The sequence below is a fragment of the Taudactylus pleione genome, unplaced genomic scaffold (genome assembly GCF_031769625.1).
Source record: "Taudactylus pleione unplaced genomic scaffold, aTauple2 ptg000399l, whole genome shotgun sequence".
In the NCBI taxonomy this organism is placed as follows: Eukaryota; Metazoa; Chordata; class Amphibia; order Anura; family Myobatrachidae; genus Taudactylus; species Taudactylus pleione.
Genome location: NW_028284801.1, coordinates 3,407,727 through 3,426,847, shown reverse-complemented (window position 1 = coordinate 3,426,847; position 19,121 = coordinate 3,407,727).

Below are 19,121 nucleotides of genomic sequence, written 5' to 3'. Positions count from 1 at the left end.
GTGTGCGCACTGCGCACACAATTCACAAACACAAAAAAATATTTTTTTTTATTTTGTTTGGAGTGCCTTTTGGGGGTTACAGCACCCTTTAGCAGTCAATCCAGTCGGCCCTTTATTTATGGGACACAGGCGCACGCTTGGCACTACTTTGTTGATGCACGTGCGGCTACTGCGCACACAATTCACAAACACAAAAAAATATTTTTTTTAATTTTGTTTGGAGTGCCCTTTGGGGGTTACAGCACGCTTTAGCGGTCAATCCAGCCGGCCCTTTATTTATGGGACACAGGCGCACGTTTGGCACTACTTTGTTGATGCACGTGCGGCTACTGCGCACACAATTCACAAACACAGAAAATATTTTTTTATTTTGTTTGGAGTGTACTTTGGGGGTTACAGCACCCTTTAACGGTCAAGCCAGCCGGCCCTTTTTCTTATGACACAGGCGCACGCTTGGCACTACTTTGTTGATGCACGTGCAGCTACTGCGCACACAATTCACAAACACAGAAAATATTTTTTTATTTTGTTTGGAGTGTACTTTGGGGGTTACAGCACCCTTTAACGGTCAAGCCAGCTGGCCCTTTACTTATGACACAGGCGCACGCTTGGCACTACTTTGTTGATGCACGTGCGGCTACTGCGCACATAATTCACAAACACAGAAAATATTTTTTTATTTTGTTTGGAGTGTACTTTGGGGGTTACAGCACCCTTTAAAGGTCAAGCCAGCCGGCCCTTTAGTTATAACACAGGCGCATGCTAGGCACTGCTTTGTTGATGCACGTGCGGCTACTGCACACACAATTCACAAACACAAAAAAATATATTTTTTTATTTTGTTTGGAGTGCCCTTTGGGGTTTACAGCAGCCTTTAGCAGTCAATCCAGCCGGCCCTTTATTTATGGGACACAAGCGCACGCTTGGCACTACTTTGTTGATGCACGTGCGGCTACTGCGCACACAATTCACAAACACAGAAAATATTTTTTGATTTTGTTTGGAGTGTACTTTGGGGGTTACAGCACCCTTTAACGGTCAAACCAGCTGGCTCTTTACTTATGACACAGGCGCACGCTTGGCACTACTTTGTTGATGCACGTGCGGCTACTGCGCACACAATTCACAAACACAGAAAATATTTTTTGATTTTCTTTGGAGTGTACTTTGGGGGTTACAGCACCCTTTAACGGTCAAGCCAGCCGGCCCTTTAGTTATAACACAGGTGCACGCTAGGCACTGCTTTGTTGATGCACGTGCGGCTACTGCACACACAATTCACAAACACAAAAAAATATTTTTTTTTATTTTGTTTGGAGTGCCCTTTGGGGGTTACAGCAGCCTTTAGCAGTCAATCCAGCCGGCCCTTTATTCATGGGACACAAGCGCACGCTTGGCACTACTTTGTTGATGCACGTGCGGCTACTGCGCACACAATTCACAAACACAAAAAAATATATATATTTATTTTGTTTGGAGTGCCCTTTGGGGGTTACAGCACCCTTTAGTGGTCAATCCAGCCAGCCCTTTATTTATGGGACACAGGCGCACGCTTGGCACTACTTTGTTGGTGCACGTGCGGCTACTGCGCACACAATTCACAAACACAAAAAAATATATTTTTTTATTTTGTTTGGACTGCCCTTTGGGGGTTACAGCACCCTTTAGCTGTCAATCCAGCCGGCCCTTTATTTATGGGACACAGGCGCATGCTTGGCACTACTTTGTTGATGCACGTGCGGCTACTGCGCACACAATTCACAAACACAGAAAATATTTTTTTATTTTGTTTGGAGTGTAATTTGGGGGTTACAGCACCCTTTAACGGTCAAGCCAGCTGGCCCTTTACTTATGACACAGGCGCACGCTTGGCACTACTTTGTTGATGCACGTGCGGCTACTGCGCACACAATTCACAAACACAGAAAATATTTTTTATTTTCTTTGGAGTGTACTTTGGGGGTTACAGCACCCTTTAATGGTCAAGGCAGCCGGCCCTTTACTTATGACACAGGCGCACGCTTGGCACTACTTTGTTGATGCACGTGCGGCTACTGCGCACACAATTCACAAACACAAAAAAATATATATTTTTATTTTGTTTGGAGTGCCCTTTGGGGGTTACAGCACCCTTTAGCGGTCAATCCAGCTGGCTCTTTATTTATGGGACACAGGCGCACGCTTATCACTACTTTGTTGATGCACGTGCGGCTACTGCGCACACAATTCACAAACACAGAAAATATTTTTTTATTTTGTTTGGAGTGTACTTTGGGGGTTACAGCACCCTTTAAAGGTCAAGCCAGCCGGCAATTTACTTATGACACAGCCGCACGCTTGGCTCTACTTTCTTGATGCATGTGCGGCTACTGCGCACACAATTCACAAACACAGAAAATATTTTATAATTTTGTTTGGAGCACTCTTTGGGGGTTACAGAACCCTTTAGCAGTCAATCCAGCTGGCCCTTTATTTATGGGACACAGAGGCATGCTTGGCACTACTTTGTTGATGCACGTGCGGCTACTGCGCACACAATTCACAAACACAAAAAAATATTTTTTTTAATTTTGTTTGGAGAGCACTTTGGGGGTTACAGCACCCTTTAGTGGTCAATCCAGCCGGCCCTTTATTTATGGGACACAGGCGCACGCTTGGCACTACTTTGTTGATGCACGTGCGGCTACTGCGCACACAATTCACAAACACAAAAAAAAATATTTTTTTATTTTGTTTGGAGTGCCCTTTGGGGGTTACAGCACCCTTTAGTGGTCAATCCAGCTGGCCCTTCATTTATAGGACACAGGCGCATGCTTGGCACTACTTTGTTGATGCACGTGCGGCTACTGCGCACACAATTCCCAAACACAAAAAAATATTTTTTTTTATTTTGTTTGGAGTGCCCTTTGGGGGTTACAGCACCCTTTAGCGGTCAATCCTGCCGGCTCTTTATTTATGGGACACAGGCGCACGCTTGGCACTACTTTGTTACTACACGTGCGGCTACTGCGCACACAATTTACAAACACAGAAAATATTTTTTTATTTTGTTTGGAGTGTACTTTGGGGGTTACAGAACCCTTTAATGGTCAAGCCAGCCGGCCCTTTACTTATGACACAGGCGCACGCTTGGCACTACTTTGTTGATGCACGTGCGGCTACTGCGCACACAATTCACAAACACAAAAAACATTTTTTTTTAATTTTGTTTGGAGTGCACTTTGGGGGTTACAGCACCCTTTAGTGGTCAATCCAGCCGGCCCTTTATTTATGGGACACAGGCGCACGCTTGGCACTACTTTGTTGATGCACGTGCGGCTACTGCGCACACAATTCGCAAACACAGAAAATATTTTTTTATTTTGTTTGGAGTGTACTTTGGGGGTTACAGCACCCTTTAACAGTCAAGCCAGCCCTTTACTTATGACACAGGCGCACGCTTGGCACTACTTTGTTGATGCACGTGCGGCTACTGCGCACACAATTCACAAACACAGAAAATATTTTTTTATTTTGTTTGGAGTGCACTTTGGGGGTTACAGCACCCTTTAGCGGTCAATCCAGCTGGCCCTTTATTTATGGGACACAGGCGCACGCTTGGGACTACTTTGTTGATGCACGTGCGGCTACTGCGCACACAATTCACAAACACAAAAAAATATATTTTTTTATTTTGTTTGGAGTGCCCTTTGGGGGTTACAGCACCCTTTAGCGGTCAATCCAGCTGGCCCTTTATTTATGGGACACAGGCGCATGCTTGGCACTACTTTGTTGATGCACGTGCGGCTACTGCGCACACAATTCACAAACACAAAAAAATATATTTTTTTATTTTGTTTGGAGTGCCCTTTGGGGGATCCAGCTCCCTTTAGTGGTCAATCCAGCTGGCCCTTTATTTATGGGACACAGGCGCATGCTTGGCACTACTTTGTTGATGCACATGAGGCTACTGCGCACACAATTCACAAACACAGAAAATATTTTTTTATTTTCTTTGGAGTGTACTTTGGGGGTTACAGCACCCTTTAAAGGTCAAGCCAGCCGGCAATTTACTTATGACACAGCCACACGCTTGGCTCTACTTTCTTGATGCACGTGTGCGCACTGCGCACACAATTCACAAACACAAAAAAATATTTTTTTTTATTTTGTTTGGAGTGCCTTTTGGGGGTTACAGCACCCTTTAGCAGTCAATCCAGTCGGCCCTTTATTTATGGGACACAGGCGCACGCTTGGCACTACTTTGTTGATGCACGTGCGGCTACTGCGCACACAATTCACAAACACAAAAAAATATTTTTTTTAATTTTGTTTGGAGTGCCCTTTGGGGGTTACAGCACGCTTTAGCGGTCAATCCAGCCGGCCCTTTATTTATGGGACACAGGCGCACGTTTGGCACTACTTTGTTGATGCACGTGCGGCTACTGCGCACACAATTCACAAACACAGAAAATATTTTTTTATTTTGTTTGGAGTGTACTTTGGGGGTTACAGCACCCTTTAACGGTCAAGCCAGCCGGCCCTTTTTCTTATGACACAGGCGCACGCTTGGCACTACTTTGTTGATGCACGTGCAGCTACTGCGCACACAATTCACAAACACAGAAAATATTTTTTTATTTTGTTTGGAGTGTACTTTGGGGGTTACAGCACCCTTTAACGGTCAAGCCAGCTGGCCCTTTACTTATGACACAGGCGCACGCTTGGCACTACTTTGTTGATGCACGTGCGGCTACTGCGCACATAATTCACAAACACAGAAAATATTTTTTTATTTTGTTTGGAGTGTACTTTGGGGGTTACAGCACCCTTTAAAGGTCAAGCCAGCCGGCCCTTTAGTTATAACACAGGCGCATGCTAGGCACTGCTTTGTTGATGCACGTGCGGCTACTGCACACACAATTCACAAACACAAAAAAATATATTTTTTTATTTTGTTTGGAGTGCCCTTTGGGGTTTACAGCAGCCTTTAGCAGTCAATCCAGCCGGCCCTTTATTTATGGGACACAAGCGCACGCTTGGCACTACTTTGTTGATGCACGTGCGGCTACTGCGCACACAATTCACAAACACAGAAAATATTTTTTTATTTTCTTTGGAGTGTACTTTGGGGGTTACAGCACCCTTTAAAGGTCAAGCCAGCCGGCAATTTACTTATGACACAGCCACACGCTTGGCTCTACTTTCTTGATGCACGTGTGCGCACTGCGCACACAATTCACAAACACAAAAAAATATTTTTTTTTATTTTGTTTGGAGTGCCTTTTGGGGGTTACAGCACCCTTTAGCAGTCAATCCAGTCGGCCCTTTATTTATGGGACACAGGCGCACGCTTGGCACTACTTTGTTGATGCACGTGCGGCTACTGCGCACACAATTCACAAACACAAAAAAATATTTTTTTTAATTTTGTTTGGAGTGCCCTTTGGGGGTTACAGCACGCTTTAGCGGTCAATCCAGCCGGCCCTTTATTTATGGGACACAGGCGCACGTTTGGCACTACTTTGTTGATGCACGTGCGGCTACTGCGCACACAATTCACAAACACAGAAAATATTTTTTTATTTTGTTTGGAGTGTACTTTGGGGGTTACAGCACCCTTTAACGGTCAAGCCAGCCGGCCCTTTTTCTTATGACACAGGCGCACGCTTGGCACTACTTTGTTGATGCACGTGCAGCTACTGCGCACACAATTCACAAACACAGAAAATATTTTTTTATTTTGTTTGGAGTGTACTTTGGGGGTTACAGCACCCTTTAACGGTCAAGCCAGCTGGCCCTTTACTTATGACACAGGCGCACGCTTGGCACTACTTTGTTGATGCACGTGCGGCTACTGCGCACATAATTCACAAACACAGAAAATATTTTTTTATTTTGTTTGGAGTGTACTTTGGGGGTTACAGCACCCTTTAAAGGTCAAGCCAGCCGGCCCTTTAGTTATAACACAGGCGCATGCTAGGCACTGCTTTGTTGATGCACGTGCGGCTACTGCACACACAATTCACAAACACAAAAAAATATATTTTTTTATTTTGTTTGGAGTGCCCTTTGGGGTTTACAGCAGCCTTTAGCAGTCAATCCAGCCGGCCCTTTATTTATGGGACACAAGCGCACGCTTGGCACTACTTTGTTGATGCACGTGCGGCTACTGCGCACACAATTCACAAACACAAAAAAATATATTTTTTTATCTTGTTTGGAGTGCCCTTTGGGGGTTACAGCACCCTTTAGCAGTCAATCCAGTCGGCCCTTTATTTATGGGACACAGGCGCACGCTTGGCACTACTTTGTTGATGCACGTGCGGCTACTGCGCACACAATTCACAAACACAAAAAAATATTTTTTTTAATTTTGTTTGGAGTGCCCTTTGGGGGTTACAGCACGCTTTAGCGGTCAATCCAGCCGGCCCTTTATTTATGGGACACAGGCGCACGTTTGGCACTACTTTGTTGATGCACGTGCGGCTACTGCGCACACAATTCACAAACACAGAAAATATTTTTTTATTTTGTTTGGAGTGTACTTTGGGGGTTACAGCACCCTTTAACGGTCAAGCCAGCCGGCCCTTTTTCTTATGACACAGGCGCACGCTTGGCACTACTTTGTTGATGCACGTGCAGCTACTGCGCACACAATTCACAAACACAGAAAATATTTTTTTATTTTGTTTGGAGTGTACTTTGGGGGTTACAGCACCCTTTAACGGTCAAGCCAGCTGGCCCTTTACTTATGACACAGGCGCACGCTTGGCACTACTTTGTTGATGCACGTGCGGCTACTGCGCACATAATTCACAAACACAGAAAATATTTTTTTATTTTGTTTGGAGTGTACTTTGGGGGTTACAGCACCCTTTAAAGGTCAAGCCAGCCGGCCCTTTAGTTATAACACAGGCGCATGCTAGGCACTGCTTTGTTGATGCACGTGCGGCTACTGCACACACAATTCACAAACACAAAAAAATATATTTTTTTATTTTGTTTGGAGTGCCCTTTGGGGTTTACAGCACCCTTTAGCGGTCAATCCAGCTGGCCCTTTATTTATGGGACACAGGCGCACGCTTTGCACTACTTTGTTGATACACGTGCGGCTACTGCGCACACAATTCACAAACACAAAAAAATATATTTTTTTATTTTGTTTGGACTGCCCTTTGGGGGTTACAGCACCCTTTAGCGGTCAATCCAACCGGCCCTTTATTTATGGGACACAGGCGCACGCTTGGCACTACTTTGTTGATGCATGTGCGGCTACTGCGCACACAATTCACAAACACAGAAAATATTTTTTTATTTTGTTTGAAGTGTACTTTGGGGGTTACAGCACCCTTTAACGGTCAAGCCAGCTGGCCCTTTACTTATGACACAGGCGCACGCTTGGCACTACTTTGTTGATGCACGTGCGGCTACTGCGCACACAATTCACAAACACAGAAAATATTTTTTTATTTTGTTTGGAGTGTGCTTTGGGGGTTACAGCACCCTTTAACGGTCAAGGCAGCCGGCACTTTTCTTATGACACAGACGCACGCTTGGCACTACTTTGTTACTGCACGTGCGGCTACTGCGCACACAATTCAAAAACACAGAAAATATTTTTTTATTTTGTTTGGAGTGTACTTTGGGGGTTACAGCACCCTTTAATGGTCAAGCCAGCTGGCCCTTTTCTTATGACACAGGCGCACGCTTGGCACTACTTTGTTGATGCACGTGCGGCTACTGCGCACACAATTCACAAACACAAAAAAATATATTTTTTTATTTTGTTTGGAGTGCCCTTTGGGGGTTACAGCACCCATTAGCTGTCAATCCAGCTGGCCCTTTATTTATGGGACACAGGCGCACGCTTATCACTACTTTGTTGATGCACGTGCGGCTACTGCGCACACAATTCACAAACACAGAAAATATATTTTTATTTTGTTTGGAGTGTACTTTGGGGGTTACAGCACCCTTTAAAGGTCAAGCCAGCCGGCAATTTACTTATGACACAGCCGCACGCTTGGCTCTACTTTCTTGATGCACGTGCGGCTACTGCGCACACAATTCACAAACACAGAAAATATTTTTTGATTTTCTTTGGAGTGTACTTTGGGGGTTACAGCACCCTTTAATGGCCAAGCCAGCCGGCCCTTTAGTTATGACACAGGCGTACGCTTGGCACTGCTTTGTTGATGCACGTGCGGCTACTGCACACACAATTCACAAACACAAAAAAATATATTTTTTTATTTTGTTTGGAGTGCCCTTTGGGGGTTACAGCAGCCTTTAGCAGTCAATCCAGCCGGCCCTTTATTTATGGGACACAGGCGCACGCTTGGCACTACTTTGTTGATGCACGTGCGGCTACTGCGCACACAATTCACAAACACAAAAAAATATCTATATTTATTTTGTTTGGAGTGCCCTTTGGGGGTTACAGCACCCTTTAGTGGTCAATCCAGCCAGCCCTTTATTTATGGGACACAGGCGCACGCTTGGCACTACTTTGTTGATGCACTTGCGGCTACTGCGCACACAATTCACAAACACAAAAAAATATTTTTTTTTATTTTGTTTGGAGTGCCCTTTGGGGGTTACAGCACCCTTTAGCGGTCAATCCAGCCGGCCCTTTATTTATGGGATACAGGCGCACGCTTGGCACTACTTTGTTGATGCACGTGCGGCTACTGCGCACACAATTCACAAACACAGAAAATATTTTTTTATTTTGTTTGGAGTGTACTTTGGGGGTTACAGCACCCTTTAACGGTCAAGCCAGCTGGCCCTTTACTTATGACACAGGCGCACGCTTGGCACTACTTTGTTACTGCACGTGTGGCTACTGCGCACACAATTCACAAACACAGAAAAAAAAAATTTATTTTGTTTGGAGTGCCCTTTGGGGGTTACAGCACGCTTTAGCGGTCAATCCAGCTGGCCCTTTATTTATGGGACACAGGCGCACGCTTATCACTACTTTGTTGATGCACGTGCGGCTACTGCGCACACAATTCACAAACACAGAAAATATTTTTTTATTTTGTTTGGAGTGTACTTTGGGGGTTACAGCACCCTTTAAAGGTCAAGCCAGGTGGCAATTTACTTATGACACAGCCGCACGCTTGGCTCTACTTTCTTGATGCACGTGCGGCTACTGCGCACACAATTCACAAACACAGAAAATATTTTTTGATTTTCTTTGGAGTGTACTTTGGGGGTTACAGCACCCTTTAAAGGCCAAGCCAGCCGGCCCTTTAGTTATGACACAGGCGCACGCTTGGCACTGCTTTGTTGATGCACGTGCGGCTACTGCACACACAATTCACAAACACAAAAAAATATATTTTTTTATTTTGTTTGGAGTGCCCTTTGGGGGTTACAGCAGCCTTTAGCAGTCAATCCAGCCGGCCCTTTATTTATGGGACACAGGCGCACGCTTGGCACTACTTTGTTGATGCACGTGCGGCTACTGCGCACACAATTCACAAACACAAAAAAAAATCTATATTTATTTTGTTTGGAGTGCCCTTTGGGGGTTACAGCACCCTTTAGTGTTCAATCCAGCCAGCCCTTTATTTATGGGACACAGGCGCACGCTTGGCACTACTTTGTTGATGCACGTGCGGCTACTGCGCACACAATTCACAAACACAAAAAAATATATTTTTTTATCTTGTTTGGAGTGCCCTTTGGGGGTTACAGCACCCTTTAGCGGTCAATCCAGCCGGCCCTTTATTTATGGGACACAGGCGCACGCTTGGCACTACTTTGTTGATGCACGTGCGGCTACTGCGCACACAATTCACAAACACAGAAAATATTTTTTAATTTTGTTTGGAGTGTACTTTGGGGGTTACAGCACCCTTTAACGGTCAAGCCAGCTGGCCCTTTACTTATGACACAGGCGCACGCTTGGCACTACTTTGTTGATGCACGTGCGGCTACTGCGCACACAATTCACAAACACAGAAAATATTTTTTTATTTTCTTTGGAGTGTACTTTGGGGGTTACAGCACCCTTTAACGGTCAAGGCAGACGGCCCTTTACTTATGACACAGGCGCACGCTTGGCACTACTTTGTTACTGCACGTGTGGCTACTGCGCACACAATTCACAAACACAGAAAATATTTTTTTATTTTGTTTGGAGTGTACTTTGGGGGTTACAGCACCCTTTAATAGTCAAGCCAGCTGGCCCTTTACTTATGACACAGGCGCACGCTTGGGACTACTTTGTTGATGCACGTGCGGCTACTGCGCACACAATTCACAAACACAAAAAAATATATTTTTTTATTTTGTTTGGAGTGCCCTTTGGGGGTTACAGCACGCTTTAGCGGTCAATCCAGCTGGCCCTTTATTTATGGGACACAGGCGCACGCTTATCACTACTTTGTTGATGCACGTGCGGCTACTGCGCACACAATTCACAAACACAGAAAATATTTTTTTATTTTGTTTGGAGTGTACTTTGGGGGTTACAGCACCCTTTAAAGGTCAAGCCAGGCGGCAATTTACTTATGACACAGCCGCACGCATGTCTCTACTTTCTTGATGCACGTGCGGCTACTGCGCACACAATTCACAAACACAGAAAATATTTTTTAATTTTGTTTGGAGCGCTCTTTGGGGGTTACAGCACCCTTTAGCAGTCAATCCAGCTTGCCCTTTATTTATGGGACACAGGCGCATGCTTGGCACTACTTTGTTGATGCACGTGCGGCTACTGCGCACACAATTCACAAACACAAAAAAATATTTTTTTTAATTTTGTTTGGAGTGCACTTTGGGGGTTACAGCACCCTTTAATGGTCAATCCAGCCGGCCCTTTATTTATGGGACACAGGCGCACGCTTGGCACTACTTTGTTGATGCACGTGCGGCTACTGCGCACACAATTCTCAAACACAGAAAATATTTTTTTATTTTGTTTGGAGTGTACTTTGGGGGTTACAGCACCCTTTAACGGTCAAGCCAGCCCGTTACTTATGACACAGGCGCACGCTTGGCACTACTTTGTTGATACAAGTGCGGCTGCTGCGCACACAATTCACAAACACAGAAAATATTTTTTTATTTTGTTTGGAGTGCACTTTGGGGGTTACAGCACCCTTTAGCGGTCAAGCCAATCGGCCCTTTATTTATGGGACACAGGCGCACGCTTGGCACTACTTTGTTGATGCACGTGCGGCTACTGCGCACACAATTCACAAACACAAAAAAAAATATTTTTTTATTTTGTTTGGAGTGCCCTTTGGGGGTTACAGCACCCTTTAGTGGTCAATCCAGCTGGCCCTTTATTTATGGGACACAGGCGCACGCTTATCACTACTTTGTTGATGCACGTGCGGCTACTTCGCACACAATTCACAAACACAGAAAATATTTTTTTATTTTGTTTGGAGTGTACTTTGGGGGATACAGCACCCTTTAAAGGTCAAGCCAGCCGGCAATTTACTTATGACACAGCCGCACGCTTGGCTCTACTTTCTTGATGCACGTGCGGCTACTGCGCACACAATTCACAAACACAGAAAATATTTTTTAATTTTGTTTGGAGCGCTCTTTGGGGGTTCCAGCACCCTTTAGCAGTCAATCCAACCGGCCCTTTATTTATGGGACACAGGCGCATGCTTGGCACTACTTTGTTGATGCACGTGCGGCTACTGCGCACACAATTCACAAACACAAAAAAATATTTTTTTTAATTTTGTTTGGAGTGCACTTTGGGGGTTACAGCACCCTTTAGTGGTCAATCCAGCCGGCCCTTTATTTATGGGACACAGGCGCACGCTTGGCACTACTTTGTTGATGCACGTGCGGCTACTGTGCACACAATTCACAAACACAGAAAATATTTTTTTATTTTGTTTGGAGTGTACTTTGGGGGTTACAGCACCCTTTAAAGGTCAAGCCAGCTGGCAATTTACTTATGACACAGCCGCACGCTTGGCTCTATTTTCTTGATGCACGTGCGGCTACTGCGCACACAATTCACAAACACAGAAAATATTTTTTAATTTTGTTTGGAGCGCTCTTTGGGGGTTACAGCACCCGTTAGCAGTCAATCCAGCCGGCCCTTTATTTATGGGACACAGGCGCATGCTTGGCACTACTTTGTTGATGCACTTGCGGATACTGCGCACACAATTCACAAACACAAAAAAATATTTTTTTTAACTTTGTTTCGAGTGCACTTTGGGGGTTACAGCACCCTTTAGTGGTCAATCCAGCCAGCCCTTTATTTATGGGACACAGGCGCACGCTTGGCACTACTTTGTTGATGCACGTGCGGCTACTGCGCACACAATTCTCAAACACAGAAAATATTTTTTTATTTTGTTTGGAGTGTACTTTGGGGGTTACAGCACCCTTTAATGGTCAAGCCAGCCCTTTACTTATGACACAGGTGCACGCTTGGCACTACTTTGTTGATACACGTGCGGCTACTGCGCACACAATTCACAAACACAGAAAATATTTTTTTATTTTGTTTGGAGTGTACTTTGGGGGTTACAGCACCCTTTAGCGGTCAATCCAATTGGCCCTTTATTTATGGGACACAGGCGCACGCTTGGCATTACTTTGTTGATGCACGAGCGGCTACTGCGCACACAATTCACAAACACAAAAAAATATATTTTTTTATTTTGTTTGGAGTGCCCTTTGGTTGTTACAGCACCCTTTAGCGGTCAATCCAGCTGGCCCTTTATTTATGGGACACAGGCGCATGCTTGGCACTACTTTGTTGATGCACGTGCGGCTACTGCGCACACAATTCACAAACACAAAAAAATATATTTTTTTATTTTGTTTGGAGTGCCCTTTGGGGGTTACAGCACCCTTTAGTGGTCAATCCAGCTGGCCCTTTATTTATGGGACACACGCGCACGCTTGGCACTACTTTGTTGATGCACATGAGGCTACTGTGCACACAATTCACAAACACAGAAAATATTTTTTTATTTTCTTTGGAGTGTACTTTGGGGGTTACAGCACCCTTTAATGGTCAAGCCAGCCGGCCCTTTACTTATGACATAGGCGCACGCTTGGCACTACTTTGTTGATGCACGTACGGCTACTGCGCACACAATTCCCAAACACAAAAAAAAATTTTTTTTTATTTTGTTTGGACTGCCCTTTGGGGGTTACAGCACCCTTTAGCGGTCAATTCTGCCGGCCCTTTATTTATGGGACACAGGCGCACGCTTGGCACTACTTTGTTACTACACGTTCGGCTACTGCGCACACAATTCACAAACACAGAAAATATTTTTTTATTTTGTTTGGAGTGTACTTTGGGGGTTACAGCACCCTTTAACGGTCAAGCCAGCCGGCCCTTTACTTATGACACAGGCGCACGCTTGGCACTACTTTGTTGATGCACGTGCGTCTACTGCGCACACAATTCGCACACACAGAAAATATTTTTTTATTTTGTTTGGAGTGTACTTTGGGGGTTACAGCACCCTTTAACGGTCAAGCCAGCCCTTTACTGATGACACAGGTGCACGCTTGGCACTACTTTGTTGATGCACGTGCGGCTACTGCGCACACAATTCACAAACACAGAAAATATTTTTTTATTTTGTTTGGAGTGCACTTTGGGGGTTACAGCACCCTTTAGCGGTCAATCCAGCCGGCCCTTTATTTATGGGACACAGGCGCACGCTTGGCACTACTTTGTTGATGCACGTGCGGCTACTGCGCACACAATTCACAAACACAAAAAAATATATTTTTTTATTTTGTTTGGAGTGCCCTTTGGGGGTTACAGCACCCTTTAGCGGTCAATCCAGCTGGCCCATTATTTATGGGACACAGGCGCATGCTTGGCACTACTTTGTTGATGCACGTGCGGCTACTGCGCACACAATTCACAAACACAAAAAAAAAAATTTTTTAATTTTGTTTGGAGTGCCCTTTGGGGGTTACAGCACCCTTTAGCAGTCAATCCAGTCGGCCCTTTATTTATGGGACACAGGCGCACGCTTGGCACTACTTTGTTGATGCACGTGCGGCTACTGCGCACACAATTCACAAACACAAAAAAATATTTTTTTTAATTTTGTTTGGAGTGCACTTTGGGGGTTACAGCACCCTTTAGTGGTCAATCCAGCCGGCCCTTTATTTATGGGACACAGGCGCACGCTTGGCACTACTTTGTTGATGCACGTGCGGCTACTGCGCACACAATTCACAAACACAGAAAATATTTTTTTATTTTGTTTGGAGTGTACTTTGGGGGTTACAGCACCCTTTAAAGGTCAAGCCAGCTGGCAATTTACTTATGACACAGCCGCACGCTTGGCTCTATTTTCTTGATGCACGTGCGGCTACTGCGCACACAATTCACAAACACAGAAAATATTTTTTAATTTTGTTTGGAGCGCTCTTTGGGGGTTACACCACCTTTGAGCAGTCAATCCAGCCGGCCCTTTATTTATGGGACACAGGCGCACGCTTGGCACTACTTTGTTGATGCACTTGCGGCTACTGCGCACACAATTCACAAACACAAAAAAATATTTTTTTTAACTTTGTTTCGAGTGCACTTTGGGGGTTACAGCACCCTTTAGTGGTCAATCCAGCCGGCCCTTTATTTATGGGACACAGGCGCACGCTTGGCACTACTTTGTTGATGCACGTGCGGCTACTGCGCACACAATTCTCAAACACAGAAAATATTTTTTTATTTTGTTTGGACTGCCCTTTGGGGGTTACAGCACCCTTTAGCGGTCAATTCTGCCGGCCCTTTATTTATGGGACACAGGCGCACGCTTGGCACTACTTTGTTACTACACGTTCGGCTACTGCGCACACAATTCACAAACACAGAAAATATTTTTTTATTTTGTTTGGAGTGTACTTTGGGGGTTACAGCACCCTTTAACGGTCAAGCCAGCCGGCCCTTTACTTATGACACAGGCGCACGCTTGGCACTACTTTGTTGATGCACGTGCGGCTACTGCGCACACAATTCACAAACAGAAATTTTTTTTTTTTTTAATTTTGTTTGGAGTGCACTTTGGGGGTTACAGCACCCTTTAGTGGTCAATCCAGCCAGCCCTTTATTTATGGGACACAGGCGCACGCTTGGCACTACTTTGTTGATGCACGTGCGTCTACTGCGCACACAATTCGCAAACACAGAAAATATTTTTTTATTTTGTTTGGAGTGTACTTTGGGGGTTACAGCACCCTTTAACGGTCAAGCCAGCCCTTTACTTATGACACAGGTGCACGCTTGGCACTACTTTGTTGATGCACGTGCGGCTACTGCGCACACAATTCACAAACACAGAAAATATTTTTTTATTTTGTTTGGAGTGCACTTTGGGGGTTACAGCACCCTTTAGCGGTCAATCCAGCCGGCCCTTTATTTATGGGACACAGGCGCACGCTTGGCACTACTTTGTTGATGCACGTGCGGCTACTGCGCACACAATTCACAAACACAAAAAAATATATTTTTTTATTTTGTTTGGAGTGCCCTTTGGGGGTTAAAGCACCCTTTAGTGGTCAATCCAGCTGGCCCTTTATTTATGGGACACAGGCGCATGCTTGGCACTACTTTGTTGATGCACGTGCGGCTACTGCGCACACAATTCACAAACACAAAAAAATATTTTTTTTAATTTTGTTTGGAGTGCCCTTTGGGGGTTACAGCACCCTTTAGCAGTCAATCCAGTCGGCCCTTTATTTATGGGACACAGGCGCACGCTTGGCACTACTTTGTTGATGCCCGTGCGGCTACTGCGCACACAATTCACAAACACAAAAAAATATATTTTTTTATTTTGTTTGGAGTGCCCTTTGGGGGTTACAGCACGCTTTAGTGGTCAATCCAGCCGGCCGTTTATTTATGGGACACAGGCGCACGCTTGGCACTACTTTGTTGATGCACGTGCGGCTACTGCGCACACAATTCACAAACACAGAAAATATTTTTTTATTTTGTTTGGAGTGTACTTTGGGGGTTACAGCACCCTTTAACGGTCAAGCCAGCCGGCCCTTTACTTATGACACAGGCGCACGCTTTGCACTACTTTGTTGATGCACGTGCGGCTACTGCGCACACAATTCACAAACACAAAAAAATATATTTTTTTATTTTGTTTGGAGTGCCCTTTGGGGGTTACAGCACCCTTTAGCGGTCAATCCAGCCGGCCCTTTATTTATGGGACACAGGCGCACGCTTGGCACCACTTTGTTGATGCACGTGCGGCTACTGCGCACACAATTCACAAACACAAAAAAGTATTTTTTTTTAATTTGTTTGGAGTGCCCTTTGGGGGTTACAGCACGCTTTAGCGGTCAATCCAGCTGGCCCTTTATTTATGGGACACAGGCGCACGTTTGGCACTACTTTGTTGATACACGTGCGGCTACTGCGCACACAATTCACAAACACAGAAAATATTTTTTTATTTTGTTTGGAGTGTACTTTGGGGGTTACAGCACCCTTTAATGGTCAATCCAGCCGGCCCTTTACTTATGACACAGGCGCATGCTTGGCACTACTTTGTTGATGCACGTGCGGCTACTGCGCACACAATTCACAAACACAGAAAATATTTTTTTATTTTGTTTGGAGTGTACTTTTGGGGTTACAGCACCCTTTAACGGTCAAGCCAGCCGGCCCTTTACTTATGACACAGGCGCACGCTTGCCACTACTTTGTTGATGCACGTGCGGCTACTGCGCACACAATTCACAAACACAAAAAAAAAAAATTTTTTTATTTTGTTTGGAGTGCCCTTTGGGGGTTACAACACCCTTTAGTGGTCAATCCAGCCGGCCCTTTATTTATAGGACACAGGCGCATGCTTGGCACTACTTTGTTGATGCACGTGCGGCTACTGCGCACACAATTCACAAACACAAAAAAATATTTTTTTTTATTTTGTTTGGAGTGCCCTTTGGGGGTTACAGCACTCTTTAGCGGTCAATCCAGCCGGCCCTTTATTTATGGGACACAGGCGCACACTTGGCACTACTTTGTTGATGTACGTGCGGCTACTGCGCACACAATTCGCAAACACAGAAAATATTTTTTTATTTTGTTTGGAGTGTACTTTGGGGGTTACTGCACCCTTTAACGGTCAAGCCAGCCGGCCCTTTACTTATGACACAGGCGCACGCTTGGCACTACTTTGTTGATGCACGTGCGGCTACTGCGCACACAATTCACAAACACAAAAAAATATATTTTTTTATTTTGTTAGGAGTGCCCTTTGGGGGTTACAGCACCCTTTAGCGGTCAATCCAGCTGGCCCTTTATTTATAGGACACAGGCGCATGCTTGGCACTACTTTGTTGATGCACGTGCGGCTACTGCGCACACAATTCACAAACACAAAAAAATATTTTTTTTTATTTTGTTTGGAGTGCCCTTTGGGGGTTACAGCACCCTTTGGTGGTCAATCCAGCCGGCCCTTTATTTATGGGACACAGGCGCATGCTTGGCACTACTTTGTTGATGTACGTGCGGCTACTGCGCACACAATTCCCAAACACAAAAAAATATATTTTTTTATTTTGTTTGGAGTGCACTTTGGGGGTTACAGCACCCTTTAGTGGTCAATCCAGCCGGCCCTTTATTTATGGGACACAGGCGCACGTTTGGCACTACTTTGTTGATGCACGTGCGGCTACTGCGCACACAATTCACAAACACAGAAAATATTTTTTTATTTTGTTTGGAGTGTACTTTGGGGGTTACAGCACCCTTTAATGGTCAATCCAGCCGGCCCTTTACTTATGACACAGGCGCATGCTTGGCACTACTTTGTTGATGCACGTGCGGCTACTGCGCACACAATTCACAAACACAGAAAATATTTTTTATTTTGTTTGGAGTGTACTTTGGGGGTTACAGCACCCTTTAACGGTCAAGCCAGCCGGCCCTTTACTTATGACACAGGTGCACGCTTGGCACTACTTTGTTGATGCACGTGCAGCTACTGCGCACACAATTCACAAACACAAAAAAATATTTTTTTTTATTTTGTTTGGAGTGCCCTTTGGGTGTTACAGCACCCTTTAGCAGTCAATCCAGCTGGCCCTTTATTTATAGGACACAGGCGCATGCTTGGCACTACTTTGTTGATGCACGTGTGGCTACTGCGCACACAATTCACAAACACAAAAAAATATATTTTTTTATTTTGTTTGGAGTGCCCTTTTGAGGTTACAGCACCCTTTAGCGGTCAATCCAGCTGGCCCTTTATTTATGGGACACAGGCGCACGCTTGGCACTACTTTGTTGATGTACGTGCGGCTACTGCTCACACAATTCCCAAACACAAAAAAATATATTTTTTTATTTTGTTTGGAGTGCCCTTTGGGGGTTACAGCACCCTTTAGCGGTCAATCCTGCTGGCCCTTTATTTATGGGACACAGGCACACGCTTGGCACTACTTTGTTGATGCACGTGCGGCTACTGCGCACACAATTTACAAACACAGAAAATATTTTTTTCTTTTGTTTGGAGTGTACTTTAGGGTTACAGCACCCTTTAAAGGTCAAGCCAGCCGGCCCTTTATTTATGGGACACAGCCGCACGCTTGGCACTACTTTGTTGATGCACGTGCGGCTACTGCGCACACAATTCCCAAACACAAAAAAATATATTTTTTTATTTTGTTTGGAGTGCACTTTGGGGGTTACAGCACCCTTTAGTGGTCAATCCAGCCGGCCCTTTATTTATGGGACACAGGCGCACGTTTGGCACTACTTTGTTGATGCACGTGCGGCTACTGCGCACACAATTCACAAACACAGAAAATATTTTTTTATTTTGTTTGGAGTGTACTTTGGGGGTTACAGCACCCTTTAATGGTCAATCCAGCCGGCCCTTTACTTATGACACAGGCGCATGCTTGGCACTACTTTGTTGATGCACGTGCGGCTACTGCGCACACAATTCACAAACACAGAAAATATATTTTTATTTTGTTTGGAGTGTACTTTGGGGGTTACAGCACCCTTTAACGGTCAAGCCAGCCGGCCATTTACTTATGACACAGGCGCACGCTTGGCACTACTTTGTTGATGCACGTGCGGCTACTGCGCACACAATTCACAAACACAAAAAAATATTTTTTTTTATTTTGTTTGGAGTGCCCTTTGG